Source organism: Paralichthys olivaceus, chromosome 8, assembly GCF_024713975.1.
Source record: "Paralichthys olivaceus isolate ysfri-2021 chromosome 8, ASM2471397v2, whole genome shotgun sequence".
Taxonomy (NCBI): Eukaryota; Metazoa; Chordata; class Actinopteri; order Pleuronectiformes; family Paralichthyidae; genus Paralichthys; species Paralichthys olivaceus.
This window is the reverse complement of record NC_091100.1, coordinates 8,861,541-8,885,740: the sequence shown is the minus strand read 5'-3', so window position 1 is coordinate 8,885,740 and position 24,200 is coordinate 8,861,541. Positions and strand designations below refer to the sequence as shown.

The following is a 24,200-nucleotide window of genomic DNA, read 5'->3' as shown; positions in this document are numbered from 1 at the left end:
CACAAAGTGTTGATGAACATAATGCATATCTAGCATTTTTTGTTTCATATGATTTTCCCCCCTTCTCTTATAAATTTGAGACATGATATCTGTTTAGCAGACAATATGAATTGTGTCAAACAAAATGCTTTTTGTTGCAACAACATTCAGTCAAGGTCCTCTTTAGATCTATTATTGTCTCGTCTTTTATCCGTTCTATTTTCATTGCAATGCATAATACTTCAAACAGAAATTACCCTAATTATCTGCAGTTCGCTCATTGTGCTGTGTATGTGTGTGTGAGCATGTGTGTGTGCACTACAGTGTCTGCTCCCGTTATCAACGTGATCAGATTTGTCAATACAGTTCGTAAATTCACTTGCCAGGTGAGTTCAGAGGACAAACCCACACGCTGCTGTCTATTCCACCTGTTAGTCATTCCTAACAACTTCCTTGATGTAGAAATTATAACCCAGACACCCGCAGCCATCTCCAAGAAAACGACAGGAAACAAATATAAAATTATGATGAAAAGAGCTTGCAATTAAAGCCAAGAAAAGACACCATCTATCAAACGTGCAAATCAAAAACGGGGGAGGTCTGAAGAGAGTGATTATTTGTGCAGCTCTTTGAATGGTAGACGGTGAGTCACCTTGGGGGGGTGTCTTGGGGGTAAGGTGAGGGAAGAGTGGGGAAGACGTGTGATCTGTTGATTTATGGCAACGCTTTCAGGAGGATGTCTCAGACAAGTTATCATTAAAATGAAATTATCTCCTTGATGGAGAGGAGGGGAATTTGTCATGCTTCATATATTATGGATGTGTACAATTTGGACAAGAGTGGTCTGACTATAGAAGAAGAGCAATAAATCCAGGATTTCAGGTAATGCTAACAAAGCTTACAATAACAATGCTAGCATACAGACATGTAGCAGGTATGGTGTTTACTATGTTCACTGTTTAAGCTTATCATGCTAACATTTGCTATTAGCACTAAACAAAGAACAGCTGAAGCTGACAGGAATGTTTTGCAGGCATTAACCCATGAACCAAACTAGCACTCAGTAGATCACATACCTCCGCAATCAACCCACAGCAATTCACTCACACACTTAAATATCAGTCCCCTAAATATGTCTGATTCCTTTCATCAAGATCTGTGAATTATTCCCTGAGAAATTGGTAAAAATGTACAAAAGAAAAAACCTATCTGACAATGTTAAAGAAAGAAGGTAAATCCTAGATCTGCCCTTTTCTCGGAATCCAAGTCAGAATTTTTCTGGATTCTTTCTTTGCTCATGTTCCGTCCTTCCACCACAAGTTTTGTGAAACAAAATACTTTGTAGTTTTTACATGATGTGGGGCTATAAAGGAAACGCTGCAGTATTTCCACATATAAAACAATGAGCTTGAAAAACAAGTTTCCTCAGGAGGATCCGCTCCTCCACCCACTGTACAGGTTACCAAATCCAATCAGAAGCTGTCTTACTCACACAGAGATGAGTGATTCACGCCAAATGGCACCTGACTCCACCCTTCTTATCTTCGCTAGTCAGAGATGCTGACAAAAGAGAATAGATGCACTCAGAAAGCTCCTCAGAGAAAGAGAGAGAGTAAGAGGTCACTTTTCTTCTGAGACTTGGCTCACACTCACAGGCGAGACAGTATTAACTTACGCCCTCCAGGCTTCAAAACCCAGAATGTTTGCATGCCGCCATCATCACTACACAACAGTGGACTAACATGCACATGCGGACACGGTCTCCATCTCTCCACTGGCCCTCCTCACTCAGTAAGTCCACATCATGCACCGATTCTCATAGGTGCTGCCTCGGTGGAGCCAGGAGAAAATTCCTCTGGAGCATATCATATCATGACAGGCAGTCTCTCTCGTGTGTGTGTGTGGACATGCAGTCCTGTCCCACTGTCACTCCTGAAGACTAATGGGCAGATTAACATTTGGCTGACTTAGGTGCCTTGAGGGAAAGTGACAGTGAGGGTGTTTACATAAAAACGTAACCCAGCTGGGACAGCCACCTTCTCTACAGCGGACAGGAATTTGTGGAAATTAGCTGAGCTTGCCTATGGGCACCATGTGTGTCTATTGTTGATAGGGGTAGTCGTTTAACTCTGTGCGCGCTGTGCAACTGATTTGAAATGACCACAGCACAAAGAGCAACACACTGGTTACTTGGATATTTCACAGAACATGAGGAAAAAACACTTCAGCTTGTGTCCTCTTCTGAGAGAAAGTTTACACATATTTCCTTCAGTTGCACTGTGGGAAAGGGTGAGGTCTCCACTGTGTAATTGATCTAGTTAGGGAGGCACAACCGGGCTCTTTTTTATTGCACAGGGGACAACATATGTCCAGAGGCTTGCCCAACTTCACCACCAGCCGTCATCTACTATATTCTGTTGTGTGCTACATTCTTCAGGTCCAAAGGGGAAGCGGTCAAGTCCTCCCGATGCACACGGCCCCTTCCTTTCATCCCACTGTGTTATTGGAGAAAGCATTGAGCACTGCGTCAGGCCCTGCTGTGCTGGGGTCAGGGGTCAGCACTGACCTGCTAAGAGGTCGAGGGGCCCCCCTCCAGTCTGTAATCAAGCACACAGCACACCTCACTGACCCCAATCGTCTGTGTGCGCCCGTCGCCCAGCCTCAGCTCGCCTCGGCGGCCTGAGATCAAACATGTAGCGGCAGTACCTCTGGCCCTGTGTTATCAGCCTGGGTGTCTCATCACATCAACACACAGGGCTAAACAGTAAACACAGCCAGCCTGGTTTGACTCTCACTATGTGTGTGTGTGTGTGTGTGTGTGTGTGTTTTTGTGAGTGTATGTAGTGTGATGGGGGGTGGGGGGCGGGGGGCAGGGGGCAAGCTTGTGTACATATCAGTATCGAAGTGTGTCCATGACTGCACCCAGGTGCAAGAAGGTAAGGGTTAGCTGTTTTTTTTCTTCCTAATTTTAAATTTCGTCTCTTATCGAATACTGTTTGTGATTGTTTCCATTTAATTTGGGTTGAGTAAAACAACAAAAATATGGTAAAAGATTTATTTTATTTATAAGTCATCAAAACACAGATAAAAAACACACCACTGCAGAGACTATATTTCTCAGGGTTTGCTTGCACAAAATTGTTTGAACAGCCAGAGACACAGGTTAAAGGCAAATTCAGTTTTTTTAATATGTGGGCTACCTTTTCTCAGAAGACACATTTTTTGATGCTACACCGGAACAGTTCCTTGGTGGGTTTGTCACTATGAGCATTCACATTTACATACACACTAATTTGACCTATTGTTAGCATAAAAAGCATAGACTGTATTTAAAGGACGACATGACTGCTCCTCAAAAATGAAGCAAAAAAGCCTCAATCGCTCTAGACCCCCATCACCTCCATGCTAGCGGACAGGAAATGGACCAAACTAAAGAGTCAAAAACATTTTTTTAAAGATGATTTCCATCACTTCAGGTAATTCTCATCACACTGATGTATATCCAAGTTTGGTTTCAATTACTTATTTGATGCTATAAAAAGATGAGGAAACATCATACAGCTAAGACGTACTCACAATTGGTTGTGTATCAGCAGGACCTCTCTATTGCAGCTCCATCCTATGGTCACTACTGCACAGACTGGTTCCAAATGACATAACTGGCGCAATATGGCAGCGTTGGTAACTGGGATATTTTGACTTCATTTCTGGAAAGTGGGAGGAAGTGGAGACACGTCATCCATCTGTACAGTGTATGATAAAAACTGTTGATATGAGCAGCTTTAAGTTACCATAAAGAGTTGTTTGATATAAATGATAAGGTATTTTATAATTCTGTTTAGTTGAAAGGTAAAATACCATTGACAAGCTTAATCTTTGCTTTTTTTTTTCTCAGCTTGAGAATGTTGAGAAAGCTGAGGAGGGCCTGTGTAAAGAGACCAGGCAAGCATTACTTAACCGGACTGGTGGCAGATTTCCTGTGTGCGCCAGCCTACACCATCAGGAAATTAACTGTTAAAACCAGTGGAGTGTGATACTTACTCGAGCTGATTGATTTGTTCTAGTCTCACAAAGGAAATGTCCACAATTCCCGGGAGTTGTTACTAGAGAGGAAAGCGTTTCCAGACATAGGGAAACATGCTGCCAATTTGACAGGTTTAGTTAGGCACCTTGGCTCTGCTCCTTTGTTGTATTTAAAAAAAGCATCAAATGAGTGTTTTTTTAGGCAGGCTGCTCGGTTTCAGAGTGGGGAAACAACTCATTTCTCTCCTTTGTCTAAGGGCTTTCCCCCCACGTCTCACAACATGAAGAAATTGTTGCAAATGAGTCATTTCTTCTTGGCAGGCCTCAGGCGAGAGGGAGAAAGAACGGGCCATATTCTTGAGTAGACAAAAAAACGATTTACTTATCCTGTCACTGGTTTAATTGGTTCTGAAAAAGTGGTGATTACTGATGCTGATAATCATTATATGTAATATCTTAAATTATATCTTTGAAAATTTTATTCTCTTTCACACAAATGTGTGAATTGTGTGGTTTGGAAAAAGTGTGTTGAGATTCACGTGTTGGTTAATGGGTGTGTTACTGTTAGCGTCGGCCTGGGAGGGGTTTTCAAAGGCACATCACATCTCTTAGTAGCCGCTTTTCAGACATGAAGACATTTTCCTGACATTTTTCAGAGGGGGAAAATAGCTGCAAAATTGACAGTGCGCGTGTGGGCATGTTGATAATATTTCTAACAACGCAACAGCGATATCCAATATCACAAAAACAGGTTCCATTGACATAGAGGACACTCAAGAGCTTTTGGAGATTGGCTAACACTAGTTAGAATGTGATGTAAACAAAAACGCGTATTTTCTGCCACTGAAATTTTCCACCATGTCCTACCTCCTGCATACTCTACCCAGACTCCACGCGTCATCTGATTGTTCCCAACATCTTCCTGTTGTTGTGAACAATCTCCTGCTGGGTTCTTTATATCTGAAAGTCAAACTCCGGATATCACGTTCCAGAGTCCTATTCTTAGTTTCATTTGAGTCCTTACGGTTGCAGGTAATATTTCTGAAGTGCGATATTTAGGATATGGGAGGCCTGTGATGTAGTGTCTACTGTAAAACTACAGCTTTGTTGTTGCTTATTTTATTGCAGCAGCAAATGTGGCCGGGAGAATGTTTGAACTCTCGGCCTCAGTCTCGCCCAAGTCGTAGCCCAATTTGAGCCAAATTTGAAACTGTAAAAATCCCAGAGGATGTATAGTGAAGTAGCTGTGCCAAAATCCTTGTTGCACGGCCTCGCCCTGCCATCTGCTTCATAAAGTGTAGTCACGAAAGGCCTGCAAGAGAGAGATTTAGTGCCACCACACCTTACAGCCTGGCTAAAGAGCCAATAAATACTGCTTTGTGAACACTTACGCTATTTTTCCAAATGTCCTTGTCTGTAATGAAAATAGATATAATGTATGGAGAAGACATTTTATTCAGGGTGTGGTGACCTAATGCCCTTGTTGATTTTTCCAGTGTTTGTACTGTCCCACTGCTGTTAATGCCATTTGCCTTCCTCTGATTCACTCGACTTGCCCTGGCTTTGACTTTAAGAGCTGATGCTGATAAACAAGCCGTCTCTGTTGTCATCTACATCCAGTTTTTCTGCTGCCTAAATGTTTGATATGTCTGCTAATGCCAGTGCCGTGTTGGGGGGTCACCTTTTTAGGCACCACACTGTCAGACACAGAGAGAGAAAGCCCAGATAATGATTTCAGAGAGACTAATCCTCTAGAGATTACATGTAAAAAATGTTTCACACATTTCATGGACAAATCCCTCCCACTGCACATAAAACATGCAAATGTTTCCTCTCTTTGCGGACTGCCACTGGCCCAGGTTCAGACTTGAAAGGCATTTCCAACCTCCCTATCGAGCCTTCGAGCCACATTTTATTTCTTATGCTTTAATCCAATAAATTCAAAGACCATTCTCATGTTGTAAGAATTCCCCAGGTCAGCGATGAAACAACTGATACATTAATGTCCAGCTCCTCGTCTATCTGGGAGTCTTATAGATTTAGACGCCAACATTAGAGATGTTTTAACTTTATGAAAGTCATGGCAGACGTATGTGGTCTCTATGCCTATCAAAACTACTTGAAAGTTACATAATGTTCATCCTGGTATTTAAAGGTACAGTGCAACTTTTTATCAGAGAGCAGAGCTCTTTGTGAGGAAACTGATCCGCTCTCAACACCCAGTAGACATCTAGAGGAACTGTGACATTCAGTCATGGAGGCGTTTTGCCAAGATTTCACAGCTAACTTGAGATTATAGACACGAGCACTAGTGCTGTTGACCCCTTGATCCTCATCATCGTCAAGCAGTCTGAAAGAAGAGGGTCAGCAGAGAAACATGACGCATGCTAAGACAAGGAGCAAAACATTCTCATGCTCTCAGAAAAACAAAAACTGGTTAAACTGCCTAAATGTAGGCGTTATTAGTTACAGTCTATAGCCAACGCTGGAACCTTGGAATATTTGTTTTAGGCACCCTGAGTGCTGCTTTGGTTTCTGTGCATTTGCAAATCCAGTCAGAGGGGATCAGGGCTGGATCATAGTGAGAAATACGGGTGAAAGACAGCTTCTTCTCTGAGAAATGATTAAATAGGAAGAACAAACAAAGAGATATGTATTGTGCCCGTTTGATGATTAGAGAGATTGAGGAGTGGGGAATTCTTTGTTCTTGCAATTAAGATGAATGTACTGATTTCTCTGACAAAAGCAAAGTCTCAGCAGAAGCTGTAATCAAGACAAGGAGTGAGATTCTTCTAAAACATCCAATTAAAACACCTTTTTGATGTATAATTAAAATCTGTTCATATATATAATATAACCTTTCAGTTGAGCATTAGCATTTCATGAGGCCTAAACTTAATCCTCTGACACAAATGATTTGAGATTCTTTAAAGGAAAGGAAACATGAGACTGTAAACATAAAGATATTGTATTTCTTGAACTTTCACATTATGTATTTTCACTGATGCTTGAAATAATCCATTGACTCATCGGACAAAAAGTGATCAAATCTTTACAGACAAAACTATTCATGGGTAAATAAGACCGAAAATCTTGCCGTACGCACAGAAGATACACAAACTGTGAGCGAGATGCTCCTGCAAAACAAAGCCCCTCGACGCAGCCTCTTGCTTTTGAGCAGATGACACTGCCTCAGCATACATTACACATGCATATCATCGTAACTAATCACGCTATTTGTGGGCCTGATTGCAGTGTTGCTTAAGACGGGTGAGCAGGGGTTTCCTTTGTGCCAGAGCTAATGATGTCCCTTTGTGATAGACACTGGGTGTGAGGGTTGAGGACACTGGTATAGACTCCGAAGAGCTGCTGTGTGGGTCTTAGTGTGACTGGCAGCTGCAGTAATCCGCCCTTTGTGTCTTCAACAGGGCCCCACTGAGCTCCCCTGACAGGGACCGATGTTCCCGACTCCACTAGGCAGCCCAGATGGGCCGAGTGACACAGAGGGAGAGAGGGAGGGGAGGGAGATAGCGAGCATCGAGATGGAGGGAGAAGAGAAGAAGGAGGAAGAGAAGTAAAGAAGAGAAATGGAAGTTAATGGAGAGAAAGCATAGGATCAAAAACTGGGGGGAAAGGAAAATCCTGGCAGGAAAACTCTAAACAGGAGAGCGTGGAGGAATGGCTGTCTGCCCCTGAAAGCCTTGTGACAGCTCTGTCACTGCAGGGCTGGTTTGTTTGCCCTGCATTTGTTTCCTGTTCCTTTGCGGTCACCCTGAAGTGTGCCTGAGTAAGTCTTCTGATTGGTGAAGGCAGTCTGGGCGCAGCACAATTAAAATCCACGGTCATACATGACTGCAGAACACACACACACATTCACTTTTCCCCCTTCTTCCTGTCACAGTCTTTCTGCCTTCATTTACATTGAATGGCCTTGTCACAGCCTCTGACAGGACTAGAAGTTTTTCCGTCGCTGCTCGTGGTTTGTGTTTTTCTCCTGTCATCACTCTCTTGAGTTGTGGCGTGTGGATTTCTTCTATGGCTTCACATGCGTGTTCTATAAGTGAAGACTTGCACAATAAGCTCCTCACTTTCCACTTCTGTAATGACCACATGCTGCTCCACAATGTCACAAGAGATCATTTAAAGCATCATGCATCACATGGAAAAAAGTAGCATATAGAGTCTTTTGTATTAGTTTAACAACACTAACAATATGAAACCTATTCAATTAACTTAAGTCAGTTTATAGCATCATAATTTATGCTCATTTGTTTTGTTTTTTTCATATATAGTATTGTAATATACATTACTATAATTACTAATCAATCTGCAGATTAATCAACAATTATTTGATTGACAAAATATCAAAAAGTCATAACAAAAATTAAAATTCATCTGAACCAAAACCAAAGGACAGCACATTTTGTATTTTAACTCAATAAATGGCTCAAATTTTTTATTTATTAACAAAGTTGTTGACAATTTATTCGCAAACCTTTTTTTTGATGAAGTGACTTATCTTCTAGACCTTAGGTTTGAAGTTTCAGTGGCTATATTAAAGGTACAGTGTGTAGAATTCTGTGATATCTAGTGTTGAAGTTGCATGTTACAGCTGAACACCCCTCACCTCACCCTCTCCTAACAAACATGAAAAAGAAACTGTGGCAGCCTTTAATTGTCATAAAAACTCAAAGGTGTTTAGTTTGTCCAGTCTGGACTAATGTAAAAAACCTGGCGGCCTCCGTAGGGAGGACCCCCTCAATGTAAATATAAAGTATTTAAATATAAAGGGCCTTTTCTGGGGTAAAGAAAACTACAATTAATTTAGATGAAACGAACTAGTGAAAACGTCATGAGAATTATCCTACATTCAATTTCTGCCAATAGTTCCCTTTCACCTGGACCTTTAAATTCATACAATTTAGTTTTATTTGAGAAATTAGGAAATTAAAAGCACATATTTATTTTATCAGAATATATAATACTATAATGCAATTCTAACCCTAATACAATAAAACATGAATTTTTTTTATTTGCACCACCCTTTCATAAAATTTATGAAAAAGTACATGAATATTTTTTTCATCAATGCTTCAGCCTTGTAAGAAACCCTCACAGTATTTTTTTATTAACATGAAGGAAAGAGCTTAAAAAACAATACTCTTTTTTGTACTTTTTTCGTAAAATTCTCTATTGATTACAGCAACAAACTTCTGTCAGAATAAGCAGCATCAGATTTAAGTTGACAAGTTACAATTGTCTCTTAAATGCTTAGTGAGTCACTCAGCTGAGTGTCATAACAGATGAAATTATTATAACAATAAAAAGAATTTATTTATTTTATTAAGCTTTATAAAACTCTCTGAGAATATTCACTTACCCTTGTGGGTATAAGAACGAGCTGTTGGTATGTTTTTTGGGTTGATCTGTTCTTTTGAATATGTAATTTAAACAAAAGGGGGAGATAACAAAAGTGTAATGATTTTACAACGGTTAAAGAAGCCTGTTTGTATCAGTAATAAAAAGGCTTATCTGGTCCCATCTGACAGTCAGTTAGCGGTGTAAAGATGTTGGTCAGCAGGCAGCGAGCAGCTGAGTCTTAGTTAAACTCAAATAAACCTCCCAGTGGAAACAACAATTTCCTAAAGGCTTAAAAACGAACTCATACCCAAAGTCCCACACTGTAATATTATCTGCTCTTACTGCAACTGAGACAACAGGTCTTTGATTTTAGTGTGAATGAGCTCTTCACTTGAGACATCAAACAGCACATAAAGCAATGGGGATTTGAGAGTGATAAAAAGCCCATTGATCTTCCGCTTTCTTCTTAATTCATATTTAACCATTGGCTTGGCACCAAGAAAGATTGTGTTTATGGCCTTCTAAAATCCATCATTAATTTCTTACTGCTAAGCCCAGGCCAAACAATATCGTAAATAATGTTAATCGCAGATGAAACTGCGTGATTTTACCGTCAACATTTCCTCAAACAGCACTGTATTTACCCCCGGCTCCTGCGACAAGCTGTTGAGCCTTAAAAGTCTTGGTACTACACTGCAAGTCGAAGAAGTAATTGTCTACATTGAATTGCATGAGCTCAAATGGGAACTTTCTCAGATGTGTTTGGAGACTAATTGGGAGACAGAAACAGCAAACAGCGTAGATGTGGTTAAGATAAGTCTCCAGGAAAATTCAGACTAAAGACCTTTGTATGACATTAGTTAGTCCTGTTGTCATCACCGTCATGTGGGCTAAGTCTACCTATACTTTACATTGATTGGTTTAAAGTGCATAGAAAAAAAATGTCTTTCCATTTTGTAGTCCAACGCACCTTTCAGGTAGGTGTGAAAGCGGCCTAAGTGAAAACCGACAGCACACAACCTGCTCTGCATCAAACAGCTGTCAAAGTTAGTTACAGGTGAACACAAAAGATATTTTTCTATGGAATTGGAACGGAAAAAAAAAGGAGCAAAGCGATCAAGACCAAAAAAAACTGTGAATTCTGAACTCAAGTGAATGTTACTGTTGTTCTGTAAGTAAGCACAATTTCAACTTCTCTCTTTGGCTCTCTTTGCAAACACTCTTCAAATGAGCATAGTCAAATTGGTCAAATGACATTCTGTATGAACCAGATCATTATGAGCATACTGACACCTTGAGACTCCTACCCTGGTGTTCCCTTGTATCCGTGTCGATGTGTGTGTATGTTCAGCCATACGTACATGAGCATTTGACATGTGCTAAATGAAGGGCGGTGAGTGAACCAAATCTGATGCACCAAGTCTGGAGATCTCCCAGTTTGAGAGCGGATTACAAACTGGTGAGCTGCAAATCCATCTTTCTGTCTCTGTGTAATTGGCATGTCATAATTGCCACTCCACAGAATCCAGTGAAGTCTGGGCACTTAATGTGTAAAAGTAGGGGCCTTTTCCCCCCGAGCTCTCCAGTCTGCGATTTTGTTGAGGAAACGTGGTGTTTGGCTCACATCAGGGTAACAGTTCAACATAATTAATGCCTATCAGCATCCAGAGATTCACTTTTCCTTTTCCTTGAACTAGAAACATTATGTACATGCATGAAGATCTGTAGATAACCAGCTGCAAGACCACAAACAAGCAGCAGGAGAGGACATCCACTGGGGAGAGAAGTGGTATATAACAGTAAAGGATGCAACAAAACTTTCCAGGGAGTTTTTTACGAGTTTCACATAAGTCATACTTGAGCTTGGTCTCAAGTACTGCTTCATGAACATGATGAAATGGCCTTTTAAAGAACTCTCAGAGGAGCCAACACTTCAAGGGCTTCTTAGAACCCGCACCACTGCCTAGTATCACCCCAAGAGAGGGACAGAAAAGCGGGCCAAAGAGAAATAGAAAGAGAACGCAAGAGACGGAAAGGGAGAACACTCTTAAACCAAAATGCAAAAGAGTCATAGAAGCTGAGATGAGCAGAGAAACCCTCACAGAGAAAAAGAAACTTAAAATGAAAGAGTGCAGAGCCTAAAAAAAATAACTTTTATTCTGAGCTGATCCTCAGATCAGATGAGATAAGAGCACAGTAAGTTCAGTCTCTGCTTGGAGCTGAGTTCAGGCATTTCTTTTTCCAACTTACTGAATGTAGGACTAAAAGGAGGACCAGAGGAAGAAGAAGGCAAGAGCAGCATGAGCGTGCCCACTAGCTTTTAGTCAGGAAGCCTAATGAGTTCCTGTGGGATGGGGGCTGGCTGTCAATCATCCTCATTCTTCTCCAACACTATGCCGTGTCATCCTGTACACGCAGAACCAAGGGGCATGAAATAATTAGAAATGGCCAACCAGCCACAAAGCCACGCAATTGTCTGGCAAAGGAAGGAAGTCACAGTGTGTCTCTCTCGTGCGAGGGGACATTTGGATTTGTTGGAAGATGCTGTACCCGCCTTTCACTACAATGTTTAAAATGTGACAATGAGGTAATACTGTTACAGCTGATTGCGTAATGTCACCACGTTTCCTGACTTATTGTGAGGGCGATGAAAGAAGAAAATGGTGAGTGATGTATTCAGCATATGATGAAAGGCAGCTCCCGCTGGTAGGGCAGCTGTGAGACTCCTTTTAAAGACGGGATGGCAGCGAATGAGAGGGACAAAAAGAGGGAGAAATGAACAAGTGGGGATAAAAATATCAGACCTATTGTTGGGTTGGTTTTTAAAAGAAAAGAGACGACAGAGAACAGGTGGGGGGATTCTGTATGTACAGCTTCACCCCTACAATTAGACATTTATCAGCCATTATCTATACTATGCAGGGATTCATTATATACTATTATCAATTCTGTACCATCCATTTTTTAGCTCAACCTTTTTTTCCGGCTACAAATATAAATAACAAGATGCACACACAGAGAGATGCGGAGCTGTGAGAGGGGGGAGGCAAAACAAAATGAGCTATCCCTGAAACAAAACAAGAGGAGGATTTAGAAACATCTGCATGTGAATAGACGCTGCCGAACATCGGCAGCAGCAGAAAGGGGTTTATGTAATTGATGATGAACAATGTCACAGGACTGGCAGATTGGGGGAGGGATGGCTTAGACGGTCGTGTGACGAGAACTATCTTTATTCTGAAAGCTGTGTTTGAGCCTTATGACGGTGCAAATCTAATTTAACTGTCATACCTTCTCAGACTGCATTCATGGGTCTCTAGGTAAGTCAAGGTAAGTGGAAAACATAGATGTGATACATGAGGTGGTTGTAATGTGTTTTTACGAACAGTGCTGCAACTATTAAGTATTTTAATCAGTGATTGTTTTGATTTGAAAAGTCGGAAAGTTACGAAATATGAGGTGTCCGATAGCTCACCTAAAATTGGGTTCAGACATTTTTCCAGAGTTGGATTTTCAAATATGAAGAACGCAGCAGGTGATTGTGCGCCTCAGATGCGTTTACAACAACAGGAAAATGTTCGGAACAACCCATGAATGAACAGTGATCTCTTTGTGAGCTCTTCCATCCACCTCAACTGTGTGGGTCTACAACAGTGTCTATCTTGCTCAGGGCTTTGTCACTAGTAAATTGTGTTTTGGGCATTCATGGAAATTAACAAGATCTTAATTTATCTTACAACAGTTTCAAAGATATCCAAGATGCTCATAATTTGTCAAAATTCAGATTTAAAATCTCAACTTTGTGGCTGGAAGTGTTTGACAGTTTATTATTAATTAAAATAGTTGCCATGATTGTTCTTGCAGCTCTAACATCATATTTCAAGTGCTTTCTTGAGTTACGTTGTTGTGATCCATCCAGAAGCTCAGGCTGAGAGAGCAGCCAGAAAGCCAAACGGGTTAATGGATGGCGCTTTCATTAATTTAGCCCCCATCGTGCACAGCTAACATTCCTGACTGTTCGCTAACCTGCCTTCCATACGTCTCTTGACACAAAGTAAAAACACCCATGGTCTGAGGTTAATTACGTGTCCATCTCTTAACCAAAACACTGCGTTGTATCCTCTTTGGTTTGTGTAAAGCTGGCAGGAAAAGGCAGGAGAGACTGTGCCAGGGTTGGTGGGATGGGCATCGGCTCAGGGGACAGAGTGTGAGGGTGTAGAGAGCAGCCAAGGTTGACCTACGAGGCGGGGCAGGAGAATTGGCCCGGGATCTGAGGCAGTGGTGTGAGGACGCTGGGGAGCCGCTCTATCTGTGGGCATCAAGCCAGCTGTGATCTACTGTATTTCCTTGTCAAACGGGCCAGCAAAGCAATGATGCCAAGAGGAGACGAGAGAAGAATCTTAACAGACCAGCAGTAACAGCATAGGCAGTTGCAAGGCAAAGTTCTTGTTGCAGTTAATTATTTGGCCTCAGTTTAACTTGTGGTGGGTATAACATTGGTTCATGGGTTCATTGGAGTCAGCCTCCACTCTTAGAAGCGGTTGCTTTTGGGGGATTTCACCTGTTGACTTGACATATTTAACTTTTGCTTTGTGCACTGGTAATAGTATGGCGACTTTCTGTTATTGTGTGCATTTGTGTCATTCACTGATAATATGTGTATTTCCAATGCACTGGCGGATAACTGTGCCGCAACACTGCAGGAAAATATTTTAACTTTTAACTTCTATTGATGTTTGTGACCCTGACTGTGACAAAACAACACTTGGACCTAAAGTAACCATTGGTTTCATCATTGAAGTTCACCTGAATGTATTTCAAAGCCTTCACAGAGATCACACAATAAATGCCAGTACTCAATGTGTGTGATGTGCTGATATGATTGTGCCTGGTCATAGGTCTATCATAAAAACAGTGAAAGTATCCGATGATCCGCTGGACATGTGTTCATTCTGAACATATGACACTGCCTGTTCATGTCTGGAGGAGTGATCCTTCAATTTTTCAAGTACAGCACCTGTTCTTCATTTTGTTAACCTGTTCTGTCATGATTTTGCCTGTTGTAAAATGTATAGTTTGAGGGACAACTTATGTAGATTTGATGTTATTTATTTCAGCTTCTCCTCTTGTTTAAGGGTTAAAGTTCAGGGTTGTGGCTGTTCAACTTCTCTTGATTAAGAATTTAACAAATTTTGCTATATGTACTATGCCAATATCTTGTCTGCATGCGATAATAACCCATCAACAAAACTTCATATGTTGTTTGTACATTTTAAAAACATGTTGGCAGCTCTGGCCTCCATAAACTGGTTTTGGTGAATTTCTTTGTTTTCTAGACTTCATCAAGACCCAAAGCTTTTCCTATTATAAAAAACTTTAGGTTAGATTTAAGCTGATCTTCCTTTAGAGTGAGTCAACACTTCATGTCATGTCCATGCTCCATCAGCTGGGACACAACACTCCACTTTGTCTCTATCACCTAAAGGAATAGCTCTTAAATGCTCTTGAACTCACTGCAGCTCACATTATCTCTTCCCCCTCAACCACCAACTCTCGTCTTTTTTTTCCCCACTTCTCTCTCCCCTTTTCCAATTTCCCCTCTCGGCTCTCCTCTCTTCTTCTTTTCTCCCGTCACTTTACCCATTTCTTGACTTCTCTCCCTTTTCTCCTCAGCCTCTGCCGTCCCCAGGGGGTATGAGACAGGCTGGGAGAGTTGCCGTATGTGCCGCTGTCATGGCCTGAGCTCCCTGTTGGGGATCCTTTGATGGTGTTGAGGATTATTCATCCTGTTCGTTGGGCCGTATAGTACTGTCCCACAGCACCAGCAGCAGCATCACATGCATATACAGACATACACATACTGGCACACACTTGAAAAATAACTACATCAATATTTCCTACTCAGGAATTTTTACTTTTTTCCATTAACGCACTTTGATGTTGGAACAGCTGTTGTTATCAAGACAGTGTAGAGCTATAAGATGATCGTTCTGAGGACATCGAGCTAGTGCAATCATCTTTTACTTGATATGAGCTGTAAGTAATGCAAGCAGTTGGAGTTTTAGTTTCCCAAGTTTTTTCAAATTTTCCTTCTTTGTCAGTTGCACAGCAAATGTCTCACAGCACTGGAAATAGTTGGATAAAATAATTTGTTGTTGTATACTATCATTATATACTAGAAAGTAAATCACATTACTGAGAATCTTTTGGAAGTAGTGTGTTTTTTTGCTACATGTATTAAGTAGCTTTGTATTCACTGTTTAACCGATTGCACTTCTGCAAAATGAAAAACACTTGACGTGCCAAAATGTGTGACATAGCCCAGCAGTGACCGGCGGTATTATTTTGGAAAAGCAGCCATGAACTACTCATATTGTACCATATCAAACATGTTTGATATTTACAACTCAACAGGTTCTGAAACTTAATCCTGGACTGCAAACTGTCACCTCTGAATGAGAGCCAAACGAGCCAAGGTTCATGTCTTTGTAAACATTTGATCTGGACATACGTACAGTACGTCTTTCCATTATCACCTACATGAGCTGCATCTGCCTACAATTGACATTGATTTGTTTGTGTACAATGTGCGTGTTGTCAAAGTGGCAGGTAGCAGTCTTTCTGTTTAAATAGAGAAATGAATGAGTTAATTTAGTTAATTTTGGTGCTGTACTGTAATATGATTATGGTAGTACTACCAACATAATCAATTTCAGGAACAGTACTTGACACGAGATTGAATGCGCCAAATGAACATCCTCGTTGTTCAACAAGCAATCCTGCGAGCCGCTGTCCAAACGAGCCACACCATTAACTAAATTTTGATCCGTTGGTGTGAGGCACCTTTCACACCTTATTTGGTCTGGACTAAACTGAAAAGTCAGAGGGTCTGGACCAAATAAGGAAGGTGTGAAACTGCCTACCCTCCAAATTGTGTCTTCCATAAAGATCACCTCCTTTCAGCCATGGCTACACAGTTTTACCTTGTACTTCCTATTATAAACCATACGTGTCTATATCCATTGTATCACTCTGACTGAATGAATTTATTATGATATACAGTATGTTGTGATCAAAAGAATAATGTTAATGCAGAGCGTGGGTAATTATTCTGTCTGTGTGTGTGTGTGTGTGTGTGTTGGCTGTAGGGTGTGGCTGCTGGCAAATGGAGCATCACTTCTCAACCAAACTCAATGTGTGCCAATCTTGACGGCTGTCATTTTCTTTTTCTTTTTGGGGGGGATTTTCTCTGTTCTTTTTTTATTCTGGGTCCCTTGAGGAATTTGGGAGCATCTCCTTAATGATCCTGGATGGTACAGCAGTGGCAGTATGTGGGCTGCTGGTGTGTAGGCGATAGGAGCGACAGAGCAGCAGAGCTCCACAGCACCTCATTAGGCCCAGGACTCCCGAGCTGGAGCCACATTAAAGAGCAGCCATGCCTTTCAACATGTGCCGGCTGGTCTCTCTTCCGCTTTCCCTGCTGCTGGAGTCGTCGCTCACATTTCAGAGGCATCCACACATACACAAAATGTAAAGGGAGGGGAGATGGGATAATATAGTGCGGTTTGGGGAAAGATACGAAAGATAAAGGAGAGAGCATTAAAAAAAGTGGAGGTTATCTTTATCCAGGCTTTTCTGTTGATTTGTGTGATGTTTGCTTTTCTAATGAATTCATCAGAAGCATCAGTAAAATCTTCAGCATATCTGCGACCAATGATGCTACACACTGATACAAAGACGCTATACCAGGAAAACAATGACGGCAGCAACGGATCGTCCTCGTATTCTGACTTTTGGATCAGACACTGCTTACATGTGCAAGCCAGGCAGGGATCACAATAATCCACTAAAGCCCTCCACCTCTTCACACACTCAACACAAGTGGAGACAGCTCCTCCTCCCGCCTCTGAAGTTCTTCTTCGGAGGTTTGCAGAGGTCAGCCCCGTTGTTATCGTTGTCATATTGATGAAACGCTCAGCTTGCGATCGGTTTACAGTCCTCCCATAATTCAGTTGACAACCCGGCTCGCCTCTAAGAGGAGAGAGATTAAGTTGCTCTCTACACAAGAAGTTAAAAAAGGGGTGTTTGCTGAGAATTGGTATGGAAATTGCTGTGGGAATTTTTGCCCGCATATGTTTGCTATCTGTTTTCTACGATTTGGACGAGTCTTGCTGTAAACAAACAACCATGAGAGAGCTGTTTGAATGATAGGATAAAACATATCTCTTTTAAGTGCTGAAATCAATATCCCATATAATCGTAAACATGAGGGCATTAGAGAGTGATGTTCATCTTTGGTTGGAAGGACAGACATATAATATGTCATATTAATGCAGTTTAATTCAATTAGCTTTTTGCTGGGCGTGCCACGGAAGCCCACAGGGATATTTTGTTGATGTGTGCAGCGAGCTAAAAGTGAGTTGAGAGAAGATTCCCAGTTAATATGATAATATGATTTGAATGTTTGGTGTCATAACAAGCAATAATCTGAAAAGTTTTAATTAAGGGCTAAACAAATCGGCAATCTTCAAGCACAAAATTTGGCTTCAGTGAAGAGTGAGAAACCCCAAGGTTCTATAAAAGGGCTGAAAAGTGTATTTTAAGATGGAAGAAACAATTAAAATCAGAAAAATCAGACCCTCAATCCGTTTCTTTGTCAAACAAAGAACTAATTTTAAGTATGCAACTCTCCTAGAGGGAAGAAAACTGCTATTGTCACCACATTGAGCAATGTTATAGAAATAAATACGCAAAAAAAGCACAACACACAACAGAGCCCAAAGGTTCTTCCTCTCCAGCAAGTCCCTGTCACAAGTGACATGAGCAGTCGTTTTCCTATTTTTACTGTATTTCATTTAAATTTCCACTCTGTCTTCAAAATGAATATTTGATCTTTTTCCCCTGAACCTGTCACCGATGGTCCTTTGAAGCTGCGAGACACTGCATTGTGTTTGTGACACTGCGGGATATACAGGAGAAAAAGATCAAACTCCTCTGTGCAGAGAGAACATGAAAAGGTAAACACTGTGTCCTGGCGGTTTACCTGTTTAAAAGCCCTCTTTGTTTCACATGTTCAGACCACAAATGTTTGGGGGCAACAGTCTTGTACAATGTTTGCTTTTCTGGAAATGATTGTCTACTTTAATGTTGTTGTCTTATTTGGGCCGCGTTTGTTCAGTGAATGCTGCTTTAGTGTGCAGAAAAACTTTTTTCTGAGCTCCTCACTGCTCTTTTGTGTTCTGCTGACTTTCGTGAGGGTGTTTTTTTGTGTTGTTTTCCAGGCATGCATGTGCGTGCATGCGCGTGTGTGTAGTGACAGCAACAGCAGCACTGGAGGTCTGAGCAGTAGCAACATGTGGAATTCCCCTTTCTGAGATCAAATGGAAAGAAAAAAAGATATATGGTTTCTCACTGCTTTCCAATTAATACTTCACCTGTGTCTGCATTAAGATGAAAAGTGATAACAACAAAGATGGGGACAGCCAGAGGTTGAAAGAAAGTGTGAAACTGAGATGGAGCAGGCTTTTTAAGTGCTTTGGAAATTTTGGATTTGCTCCTGTGCTGATCAGCACACGCCAACATAACAGGCGTGGAGCAAATATTCTGGAAGGTGTGTAACAAAAATGTTGATTCTATGCTCCAGATTATAGGTCTGTGTAAAAATAGAGAAAAACATGATAAGCACGGTCTCATAAAAAAGTGGAAATTGAGGACCCTTGTTAGTCATAATTGGCTAATTTTGTTTGTAAGGTCATGATAGCACTTAAAGCCTCTCTGGATCCCTTCCCGCAAAAATGCAACATGCAACACAGGCAGCCCTCTTGTGTGCCAGTGAGCACTGATGTGCTTTCTGTTTCCATGCCAACTCACTTTCATCTTTCATCTTTCTTACCAGCTCATCCTACGCTTCAGATGAATTAGGTTTGTTACAAATTCTTTTGAAGTGCACACACAGCCCCCCTGTACCACCCCACTTCAGTGAAACAAAACAAAAACACTGAGGAGCTACAAATGTAAGCCAGTAATCTTGCTCGTTTCGGCTCCTTGGCTAACCAATGGCACCGCGGACGGGATATTTCCACTTCATTTCAATTTGGAATACATCCCTCGCTCCTTCTACCTTTTGGCTTCCATTTTCTGCTGTTGTGAGCTGCTACGCGCCACACAATTCATTTCCATTATGGAGACGGTCGCTGAGAGGGTTGCATTGTGGCTTGGTAATGATCTTCAATTACACTGATGCCAGTATCTGAGGGGTAAAAGGAAGGTGGGGGTCTCTTAAGGATCAAAGGTTCAGACCTGAAGAGGACTTCTGTGTCCTCGCAGATGTATTTTCTCAAGATGCTGCAGTGAATTCTGCCTCTGGACACACAAAGCCAATTTCCAGGCCCTGGGCTGTGTGTGTCAGTAATAGAGGTGCTGGAGAGTCTGGTATCAGCTACAGCCTTGGCCTCTGAGATATCAATGATAAAAACATCTTTCCTCTGCTTTCCTCTGCTCCTCCAGCTTTACCAATTTCAGCTTAAATTTGATCTGAAATTTTAGCTGCACTTATCAATATTTTTTAAGTTAAGCTTTATTGATTTTTGATCTTTATCACCTGACTGCACTTCCACTCAGCACTAGAGAGCATTTTATGGATTTTTTGATTTATCGTTTCACTGCGCCGAAGAACAAGGAAATTATTGTACTATTTGTGAGGTGTACATCAAAATCAAATAAGTATTCATATATTATTTAAAGCGTAATTCAACTCAACCTCCGCCAAGCAGGTTATGTTTTCACCCGTTTGCCAGTAGGATTCCATCATCAACACTAAACTTTGATGTACATTGATGTCAGCTTTGAAGCGAAGGGCAGAAGGGTTCCTATATAACTTGCATATAGTGAACATATAAGACCGCTCTGTTTCCAGCTCTCTTATGGGACATTTCAAGCACTCTTGGGGGCCCTTTGATGGCCAGGGGGGCCCTGACCAGGCACTTGGTTTGCTCATGCTTCAGGTCTACTGAAGATTTTGCAACCGCAACATGCTAAAAAATATCTCAGAGTTTGAAGGTATCTGCAAAGAAGCGTGGGTAAAATTGACTAAATGAAGACTCTGCAACAATGATGTTGTGTTTACAGCTAGTTCCGGTGTCCTGAATGGGCTAAAATATCAAGCTGTGTCACAAGTTGTTTGTTCTTTATTGCTTGCATGATTTCATTCTTATTCAAGGCTTGAGTGGGAGTAATTAGGTCTACACACACACTATTCATACATGTCTTATATCCATGTCAGTTCCACTTTTTACTGCAACACATTGACTCATATCGGGGATATAAATCAAATCCAAACTCATTTTAAAACACAAAGACACAATTTTACATCATAGCAAACCTTTAACAGTCTCTCTCATATTGAGCTTTTCACCTCACCCAATCTAAACTTTACACCCATCTCAGCTGCAATATTTGTCCCTGGTGACATCACACGAAAGGTGCTTTACAATATCTGGTCTTTTTGAAGTTCTCTCCACTCAAGAAAAAGATGGAGAAATAAATAAAATGCTATCTGGAGTCTTACATCCAGTGTATGTGGACATAAAAGGCCAGATTTCTCTTCTTGGAGGGAAAAAAAGGGAGGATGCTAGGTTTGATCAAATGAAGAAAGAGAGATAGAAGTGAAGGAAAAAAGAAAGTTTTCAGGTTATCCCCGAGGTTCATGTCATGGTGAGCAAACAGACTTTCTGTTTGGGAATGATGAAGACTCATATCACAGCCAGAGAGACATCAATCTGTCCTTGAACGTCAAGCATCGGCAAACCAGCTTGCATCTTGTCATCATTGGACCAGTCTGCTTCTCTTAATTCTGCCTGTAATGTTCACATTTTTAGACTCTAATTATTTTCCCATGTGCTTTGATCCACTGACACGGGCAGGCATATGATCACGATAGTGACGAATAAACACACGAACAAGGAGATAAAACCAGTCTCAGTTATGCCATTGCCAAATCATGTCAAAACACACACACAAAGGAGATGAATGTAAACCAGCAAAAGCGCATGTAGACCACGTTGTCAAAAGACCAGTTTATTTAACGCTCGATTATGCCTGGTAGTTTTTGGCGAAAATTAGAGACACAAAAATTCCTTGGTCAGCCTTTCAAAAGCGGGATGTTGTGGTAATTTACTTGATTGCAACACAATTTTTAGGGTTCAATTATTCCCAAGCTGATTTGGCATACAGGAAGACTGATTTATTTAGGTTAAGCTTCCATTGGTGCTGTGCGGAAGAGTAAGGAGGCTTTAACAGAATGATATTTCATAGTGCAGAAGTGAAAAATATTCAAGCCCCTTGAAAAGACGTTAAAGGAGCATGAAAGGAGCCAAGGGTGATACTATACCCCTACAACATTTGGTTAATTGGAGATTGGTCACGGGCTGTAATATTTGACTGTAATCTGAAAGGCCTGTGAAAGCAGGAGTGTGCAGCGAGAGAGAGACAGATCAGCACAAGCTGTGAGGAGCAGCCAGTGATAAGATTAAACCCATTCACATCCCATAATGAAAAATGAGCAGCGGTATAGCTCCTTTTTCTTTATCAGCCTCATTTCTTACACCGTCGCTCCTCTAGGGTTATTTTCATGTAAATAACTTAATGGGAGACTCTACGACAAACGCAACAACCCTCGTTCCCAGTGCGTAATATGCAATAACATACATTCAGTGTGGTGTCGAATAGCAGGAGGAATCAGCGGTGGAGAAATAACAGCATAAATATCAGTCCTGGCCTTATTTTCTCTCTGTTCCTCCGTGTAACCAAACTGACTCATTATGAACTTCAAAGACACAGATAGGAGTTTTAATTAAGAGAAATGCTGCCGAGCAGTGGAGATAAGTAACACCCCTCCATCTCCTCCTTCCCTCTCTCCACCATCTTCCCCTGCACCCCCTCCCTACACACTCCCCTCGCATCCCCACCCCTCAGTGCTCAGACAACATCATTAGGACAGTGCAGAGGGTGGTGGTGCGCAGCAGCCAGCCGTAGTCCCGCCGCTTGAAACCAAAAGCACAGTGTAGCTTCTATGTGGTAATCCTCACATCACAGGTTCTTTGTACTGATGTGGAGTGACACTGTGCATGTGTCACTATGCACATGCAAACACAAACACAGGATTATCTGGCACTGGCAGAAACAGCAGCATGGCCGCCTCCATCGGGGCTATCACTCAAATGTACCTGTGTGAGCAGTAAACCCAAGAGGCTTGGGAGGCAGAGAGGTGCATTGTTTCCCACAGCATCTTCTTTTTTCCTTGTTTTTGTTTGGATTACATAACACTGAAAAGGTATTTTTCATTTTGCCAGAGTGATCTTTAACCGCAGAGGGGTTAAAGATCAGATCACTTGTATTTTAGTTTAGGACAGTTTCTTTTCAGATTTTATTTATCACCCTGTTGCCAGCTCACCACGATATAAAAGTAGAGCAGAAACGTTGGCAGAACAAAAGGATGATTAATTATATTATTCATTAATGTGCTGATTATTTTCTTGTTGATACATTAAATAATAAAATGCTATAATATGGTATCATCAAAATTGATTAAAAATGTCCATTATAAAACTGGAAAGACCAAATTTGAGAACCTAGAACTATCACAATTTTATTTAGAAGACAATTATTTGATTATTAAATTACCAATCAATTTTCTGTCAATTGACTAATTGATTATTCCACTAACTGTGTAACTCTGTAACGTATAACTCTATACAGATTTCAACTTACAGTACAACTTTGTACCTCCAATCTTGGCGATTCTGTTGCAGCTGAGAGTTGAGACATCATCAGACTCTGGAGGGGCTCAGAGCCGTCGTAAAACCCACTGGATAATGTCAAAATGCATTGTCATCAAAGCAAAGTCTGATTTAGATCCTAAAAGGGAGTTTTAAAGAAAGTATTTATTTTGTATTTGTACTTTAACAAAGTAGGTCAGTAACAATGCCAAACATCCCTATAAGAGAACACAGAAGATGAGTAAAATAAATATGTTAACATAACTTTAAGTGCTTTCTTACACTTAATTAGCCAAAAATCAAAACTAATCTTACATCACACTATCTACGCTGCCAAGGCAGGTGAGCTGCCTGTGAGATGTCTCTCCCTGTGTTCAGGTGGATCCCCTCCTGCCTGAGTAGACTGGGTGAGCTCTCAGACCGCCCACATGCCCGCGGGCCCGCTGTGCGGCGGAGATCAGTAGCAGCAGAGAGAAATCTGCCCCCCCGGGGGAAGGCCTGATGTCGGAGAGATTAATTGCAGACTACGGAGCAGCAGCATGCTGGGAGCACACATTGCTTGAAGGCTCAAATATATTCATCTGCGTACAGACACACACACACACACACACACACACACACACACAAACACACACACACAAACACACGAGCCCAAACTCCCTCTCTCCCCCTCACAGGCAGGATCCATCAGCATGTTGAATCCCAGATGAACATCAAACCCCCCCAGAGGTGCTGCTCCTTTGTCTCCAGGTAGCACTGCCTGGCGTTCTGCCCACCGCCTCTTGCTTTCATGTGGCCAAGGGAATTATCCTCGCTTTTTGTGTGTGTGTGTCAGTGTTGGTGTGTATGGTTTGCACTGGAGTATGACGCCTTCACAGGTACTAGCTTTCACATCTGTTTTCTGTTTTGGCAGCACGCCAGCCAGCCCACCTCACAGGTGCCTGTTTTCCTCGAGGCTCCTGCGCAAGGCAGCGCTGTGGTGGAGGCTGCAGCCAGCCGCTGATTATAAGAAGAGCAGTCAGAGGAGGGACATAACTCTCAGACTGCTACACTCTAGTTAGT

The 24,200-nt window shown here is 41.5% G+C and overlaps 1 long non-coding RNA gene across 1 annotated transcript in view; it reads right to left on the bottom strand.

Annotated features, from left to right (window-relative positions):
• Nucleotides 1-3,536: 3,536 nt before the first annotated feature.
• Nucleotides 3,537-24,200, bottom strand: part of LOC138411311 (uncharacterized) — a 41,611-nt gene continuing 20,947 nt past the window's right edge. Inside the window, exon 3 of the long non-coding RNA XR_011243953.1 lies at nt 3,537-3,686. This is a non-coding gene — a long non-coding RNA (uncharacterized lncRNA). The remainder of the gene's footprint in view (nt 3,687-24,200) is intronic.